The sequence below is a fragment of the Hordeum vulgare genome, chromosome 3H, assembly GCF_904849725.1.
Source record: "Hordeum vulgare subsp. vulgare chromosome 3H, MorexV3_pseudomolecules_assembly, whole genome shotgun sequence".
In the NCBI taxonomy this organism is placed as follows: Eukaryota; Viridiplantae; Streptophyta; class Magnoliopsida; order Poales; family Poaceae; genus Hordeum; species Hordeum vulgare.
The window spans coordinates 617,684,679-617,691,268 of record NC_058520.1 but is presented as its reverse complement, the minus strand read 5'-3'; the positions used below and the strand labels follow the sequence as shown (position 1 = coordinate 617,691,268).

General features: G+C 44.9%; 1 pseudogene; it reads left to right on the top strand.

Moving 5' to 3' along the window:
* Window positions 1-2,718: 2,718 nt before the first annotated feature.
* LOC123441198 lies at window positions 2,719-5,344 on the top strand (annotated as a pseudogene).
* Window positions 5,345-6,590: the final 1,246 nt, after the last annotated feature.

Sequence of the window (6,590 nt, the reverse complement as noted above, 5' to 3'; positions counted from 1 at the left end):
GGTTTAAATGTCGGAAACTCTATGAAGTGCAGAAGCATGAATATTTGTGGGATCATTCCAAGTAATTCAACAGAATAGAAAGGAGAGATGCCAAACCTGAAAAGTGTAGTTGTACTGCCAATCCATCTACACGTACAAGCACTTTTGGATAAAAATTAAGTATCAAATGTCTATAGGGAAAAAAAATCTTGCAATCACAACACATGCGAGGCCTATCGGAAGCAAACAAATGACAACCTATCGGAACTTCGGCATGCACTCTGCTTCAGATGATTTAGATTGTATATTGTTCAGAAGCATCTATATTGCCATTTGGATGCTGCATAAAAAGAAGCACATGGACATGGTAACTTGCGATGGAAGCATGGAAATTTGAAAAATGAACGAAAAGTAATATTATGATAAAGGTCGAGATGCATACAATTATGAAGCATATACATATTACAGTGTAAAATCGCAAATGGTTAAAAAGGGTGAACAACAAGGTGTAGTTACATAAATACTAATGATTGGAAGCATGGATATCTGAAGAAAAAAAGAATCCTAAATGTTGTCTCTTTGCATATGTGAAAATATGTATGCATTATTTCTGGAAAAAAAATTCACACACGTGACATGTATTGGTGACATAGATAAGAAATAAAGGGATTATGTAGCAATAGAAACTCTGTACCATAGAAGCACATATACCGAATAAAGAAACATGGATGTTGTGCTACAAGACATCTGTATGTCAAAAGCACGCAGCGTAGGTTAGAAGAAGCAATAATTTTATACTATCTCTACATATTTAAGATCACTGGCCAACATAAAAAATTGATTTCATAGTATGACCCACCTGTTCGAGAACATCTGCGCATTGGAACTTTGGAGGCACACTACAGAACTAAGAAGCACGAACATATTAGTTTGGGTGCACAGTAAACTTGGATGGAAGCATGGAATTCTGAAATCATGTCAAAAACTAAAATTTTCGCCATGATTGAGAATCATATTATTGTGATCTGCATAAGAGATTAACCAAAATTGTCAAATGACATAGTGATCCATTACACATCAAGGTACACTCACAAAATTCATTGAAGCAAGCATTGCATCCAAAGTAACGCAAATCAAATCAACATATCAAAAGTGAATCATACCTAATTTTTGTTACCGCAGTGCAACTTATTTGCCGAGCCAAGGCATAGCAGGGCGGTGTGGTAGGGTTTGATGATAGGCCAGGCTCCGGCGGGGAACCAGACCAGTGACGAAGGTGACGCGGCCGGCGGTGAGAGCAGCGTTTGACGAAGGAACTTGGACGGGACGCTGCACCAGCGTGTGCATCAGTTGTATCCGTCGGGAGTTGCTGGTGTATAGCAGGTTGGTGGCGGAGGTAGCCCACGCGGTGATGGAGCTCGGCGATCTCAGGGCTGCGCTCTCCCGGGAGATGCGAGACGGGGTAAGGTGGATGGGGTGGCAGGCTAGATTAACTCGGGGGCGAGATTTCCTCAGATCGGATTAACTCGGGTTGTTCGCCTAGAATATAGACCGTGTGATTAAAAGAGTATCAACGGAGCAGGACCCGTGTGAGGAATGTTTTCTATCAGACTACTGTATATAAGTGTTTCCCTTTGATAATAGAGATGCAGTCCTTATGTTAGTGTTTGGTTCTCAACAAACTTTAAACATAATTATAACTGATTATAACATGCCATGCCGAAGGGCAAGTTTCATTATTAATGCAGTAAAATTCGGAGCGGGAGGCTCCTTAAGTTGAAAAAATAGATAGGTAGCTGCTCATAGACTTATTGATATGTAATAGACTATCATTAATAATATTATTATTTTTCCTATTGAAAATGAAAATAGTGAAAAGAAGAAGATGCCCCTTCACTCGAATAAAATGCCGCTTCGTTCATGAAATGTTATTATGTTGAAGAACAAGAGGAGGCAGTCACAAAAAATGCAACAGAAGAAGAGTCGGTTGATGACTTCCAAACCTTATAAATCACAATGAGAAATGAATTAGTTCATGAGTGACCTGGATGCAATCACAAGTTCATGTATGAACTTCAGTCATAAACTGCTAAAAAATTGTATTACTGAATTTATACTTAGAGGAAGTGAATTTATACTGTGTTACTTACAACAATTGTATGAACATCTCTGAATTTATATTGTATTTCTCGCAACAATTGTATTTTCTGAAATTTTGCTACTATAAACTACATATGACATCTCCGAATTTATACTTAAAGGAACTGAATTTTGCCAGTTTCCAGTTGTGAAGAGATGCAAAAAATACGCGGTTGCCAGTTGTTTGCATATTCAGCCGCATGGTGTCTGCCCGCAAATAAACAGGCGACAGGCCTCTGCCCGCGCCGTTCAGCTGCGAACAATCCAAACGTGATTTTGACCGTATATGAATAACCAAGTCAAGTTTTACAAGCAGATCAAGATACGTCACAAGTTTCAACACCAAATTAAATTTTCTTCACAAGTTTAGACACTTATAACGTAATTGACTCTAAATTATTTTATCCGTCACTCTGTTTGGAGCGAAGCAACATGGAAGCTTCTCGAAAAGACAGCAACATTTGACTTGAGCTTGGGAAACAAAACAAAAAAAATCTGTTCTTCCCGAAGAAGTTTCAGTACCAACTCGATTAAAACACCCTCGACATTAAGCCAGTCCAATATCCAAGCGCTATAAGATACGACAAAGTCACCGGCCATTACGCAGAGACCTCACAATCTCACCAACTATCTGAACCTGACTTCCAGCAAAGCCAAGATGAGCGTGCCGGCGCCTGTCAAGGTGATCGGCGCTTTCGACAGCCCGTTCAGCCATCGCGCCGAGGTTGCCCTGCGCCTTAAGGGCGTTCCCTACGAGCTCATCTTGGAGGAGCTCCACAACAAGAGCGAGCTGCTGCTCACGATCGAGCAACCCCGTCCACAAGAAGGTGCCCGTGCTCCTCCACGGCGACCGCGTCGTCTGCGAATACCTCATCATCGTCGAGTACGTTGACGAGGCCTTTGACGGGCCGGCGCTTCTCACGACCGACCCCTACAACCGCCCCACCGCCCGCTTCATCGACGACAAGGTACATGAACATGATGACCTGAGTTCTCGTCTCACTCAGATGGAACTTTCCCTAGTAGAGGCCATGTTTCCGATGTACAAGAAACTGGTAGCCCAGGTCCCGTGTTGTGTCCTCTTTTCTTCTCCTTAATCTCTTCTCTTTTTCTCCAAGGTACAATCTGATACGAATAACAAGCATATTCTCCCTCTATATATAACCTATCCAACCAACTCGTTTGCCCAGCAAACCTATTCGAACTAGGACTCACGCTTAAATCGTAATTCAAACTCAACTTAAGCTGGTGCTAGTACTAATCCTACATACATTTTTTGCATTAAGGCAAGATTATTGCTATCATTCTCTCCAAAATATTTGACTTGAATCTTCTATGCTCCTCTGATCATGTCTCATTGTAGATTCTGTGACTTATGCAAACTAATAAACTAGATAAAATTATCTCTAACAATGTGTGTCCAGGTCGTGTATGTGTCTTGACAAAAGGGCCAATTTTAAGTATGTGTGGGCGGTAAACCCGTGAAGCCGAGTGTCTTCAATGAGACCATGTCTCTGCATGATGCTGAAGTGGATGGTGGTGCACGGGGTGGTGTGAGCTATAAGGAGCTGACATGTATAGAGATAGGGTACGGTGGATGGTGTACTCCACAGGATGGTGTATTTCATAAGTTTTCTAGCGAGGTTGGGCAGTCCAAGACATATTTGAGGGGTCCATAAATTTGCTAAGTCAAAATTGAAGGAAAGATTGTTCCAAATAATCTTGCCAACAATTTGACTTATCATGGTGCAGGCAGTTGAGTCCACAATGGATAATCATCAACAAGCCAATACAGGAGAAGTGCGGTAGACAAAAATGTCAAGAACGTCGGAGAGAAATAGAAAAACAAATGAAGAGAAGAGAGGCACTGTACACATGCCTTTGGCTAACGTTTTTGTGTCTGCAAGTTGTCACGATTTGATATGATCGATGCATGGGCAAATACCAACATACTGAAGGGGCCACACCACACATATGCCATATCATTTTTGCATGAGTGATCCACCAATAGGTGATCAGTCCAAACCTCGAATGAATTATTGTGCTTGCAGAATATATACATATACACATCAACCGATGATGGGTCATTTGATCCGTTGCAATTCCAGGGACGATGATAGCAATATATAGATAATAATTCAGGCCAACTGAGTTGGTATTCCGTATCTTGATATTTGGTCAACCGGTCGATCTATCCGGTCAGTATTTTGTGTACTAAATTAGAATTTGAATTTGATTGAGTACAAATGAGAACAGAAGTTACATTGTTGGTTGTGCTTCTACGCACTCTTGCAAAACCGTAGCTAGCAGAGGCATGGCACACGCACATGCAGCAAATAGCTAGATATTTTCCTTTTGACTTAGAAATCTTATTCCATTGGAGTATGATATTAATATTAGTGTCTATCTATGCTAGCTGTTCACTTTTTTATCAGTCGAGTCATATATAGTGCCAAGAGAGCAATTGATAGATTAATGGGACAGAGTACACGTCTTAATTTGCACTAGGTTAGTTAGGTTAGCACATCAATCTTGGAGGCAACTGACCTGCTTCGTCTGCCTGGCGTAATCGAGTTAGGTGTCACTGAGGGATCGGTTTAGATCTTTCTCTAGTTAATTGTTTTGTTGTCATCAAAATAAATAATTAAGATGGTGTTGTTGCTACTTGCCATGTCGACCTAACATAAATCATCCAACCACAGCTTGATTTGCCTCGACGGAATTGTTTAAAGGAGGAGCTGCGTGCTGTGTACATATTCGAACATAGTTTGTTTTTTATTTTATTGTCGGCTTCTAATCTGGCGATTGGGCAGGTTGACTGCCAGTCAAATCCCCCACGGGGTAGCTGCGCCTGAGTTCGGTGTTGGATCTCCGTACGTTCATGATGCTCTGTTCATCAGGTTCGTCCAGGGCGTGCCATGAAGACATCGACTCATTTGTAGGTGGTTGCCACCAAAGCAGGACTGCAGCACTACTTCTATATCGAGTTTATTATGTTCTGCTTTCCCCATCTGGTGAAAATCTGTTGAATGGGTGGAGTTTGGAGCAAAAAACGGAGGGAGCTAATTTAAAGTGAAGATAAAAAGATGAACGACGTTTATGGGATTTGACTAGTAGATATTGGAGTGGAATTGCAATTCGGTGTGCAAAATCAAATTATAAATTATGGATGGTAGATCTAGGAACAACAAGAGAATATGCGTAGATCTTGATTTACATAGAGATGTTTCGGTCCTGTCCGAGAGAATTTGGTACCGGTAGAAGTGGGAGAATGGGCGGATGCGGCTCACAATGGAGTTGTGGCCGCGTAGGCAGTGTTGATGCACAGCAGGGGTGGGCGAGAAGAACGAGATCCAGGGGAGGGTTTTAGAGCAACTCCAACGGGGTGATTAATTATTCTCGTGTACTCCCCTCGCGTCGCTTCCGTGGCGATCGACGGGGAACCCTAGCGCTGCCGCCCCCGCGCCCACCTCCTCCTCTCCTCCTTGTCACTGCTGACGGGAACTGCGCGGGTGGTCTTCTCAGCGGGTGGCGGCGCGCTCGTGGCAGGGCGCGACGGCGCATGCTAGGGCGGCGACGACGGGGCTCCACGTTTGTTGTGGCCCTGGTGACGGCGTGGAGGGCTACCTCGGGCATGCCCGTGGTGTCCGCGGCCCCGATCTGGCGAGGTCAGATCAGATCTCCGGCGACAAGGGTGGCGCGGGGCTGGTCCCAGGCGGAGGTGGCTGGCTCGGACTGGGACGTTGGCTCTAGCTGGCTCTGCTTCTGATCTTCGCGGTGTGGCAGCCCGTGGTGGTTGTGCTAGTTGTCGGTGTGGTCGCAGCACAGTGACCGGACTTGACGACGGGGTGCGGGGGTAGAGGTTCCTGGCGGTGCTGGCTTGGCTTGTTGGGACCTTGGGATGTGACTACGTGTGAAGCTGGTGAAGGAGATTTAGATTGGGGGAAACTCTTGGTCGGCCTTTCCCAGTCGCACCGACGACGACGCTCGAGGGCGCCGCTTTTCTTCTTGGAGACGTCGGTCTATGTCTGCTCCTCTACTTCCCTCCTACTTGTCCTCGGGTGAAAATCCTAACTCCGGTGGGCGGCTGCGGCGTCTTTGACGTCGGGACCTTCCTGAAGGCGTCACCTTGAGGGCTGGGTGGTGGTAGGCACTATGTGGATCCTTGTCGGTTGCGGGTGGTGGGCACTGCTTCGGGGGAAACCCTAGGATCTGGTCTTCCAGATCGGACAATGGCGGTACTCTGGTGCTGTTTTCTCTTGGGAACATCGTTTGTGAAGCAGCGTTGGATGACAGAGGCAGGAGGTGGCGCGGCTTCATCTTACACGAAGCTTTGGTGGAGCGGCCAAGTCATGCCTGGCTAACACGTGCTACGCTAAGTCATGCCTCGTTGGTAGGTGCTACGCACGACAGTTCTTCCAGAGTCTTCACGTCTAGACGGATGAGCGCAGGACAGTAGTGTTGTTGGGCAC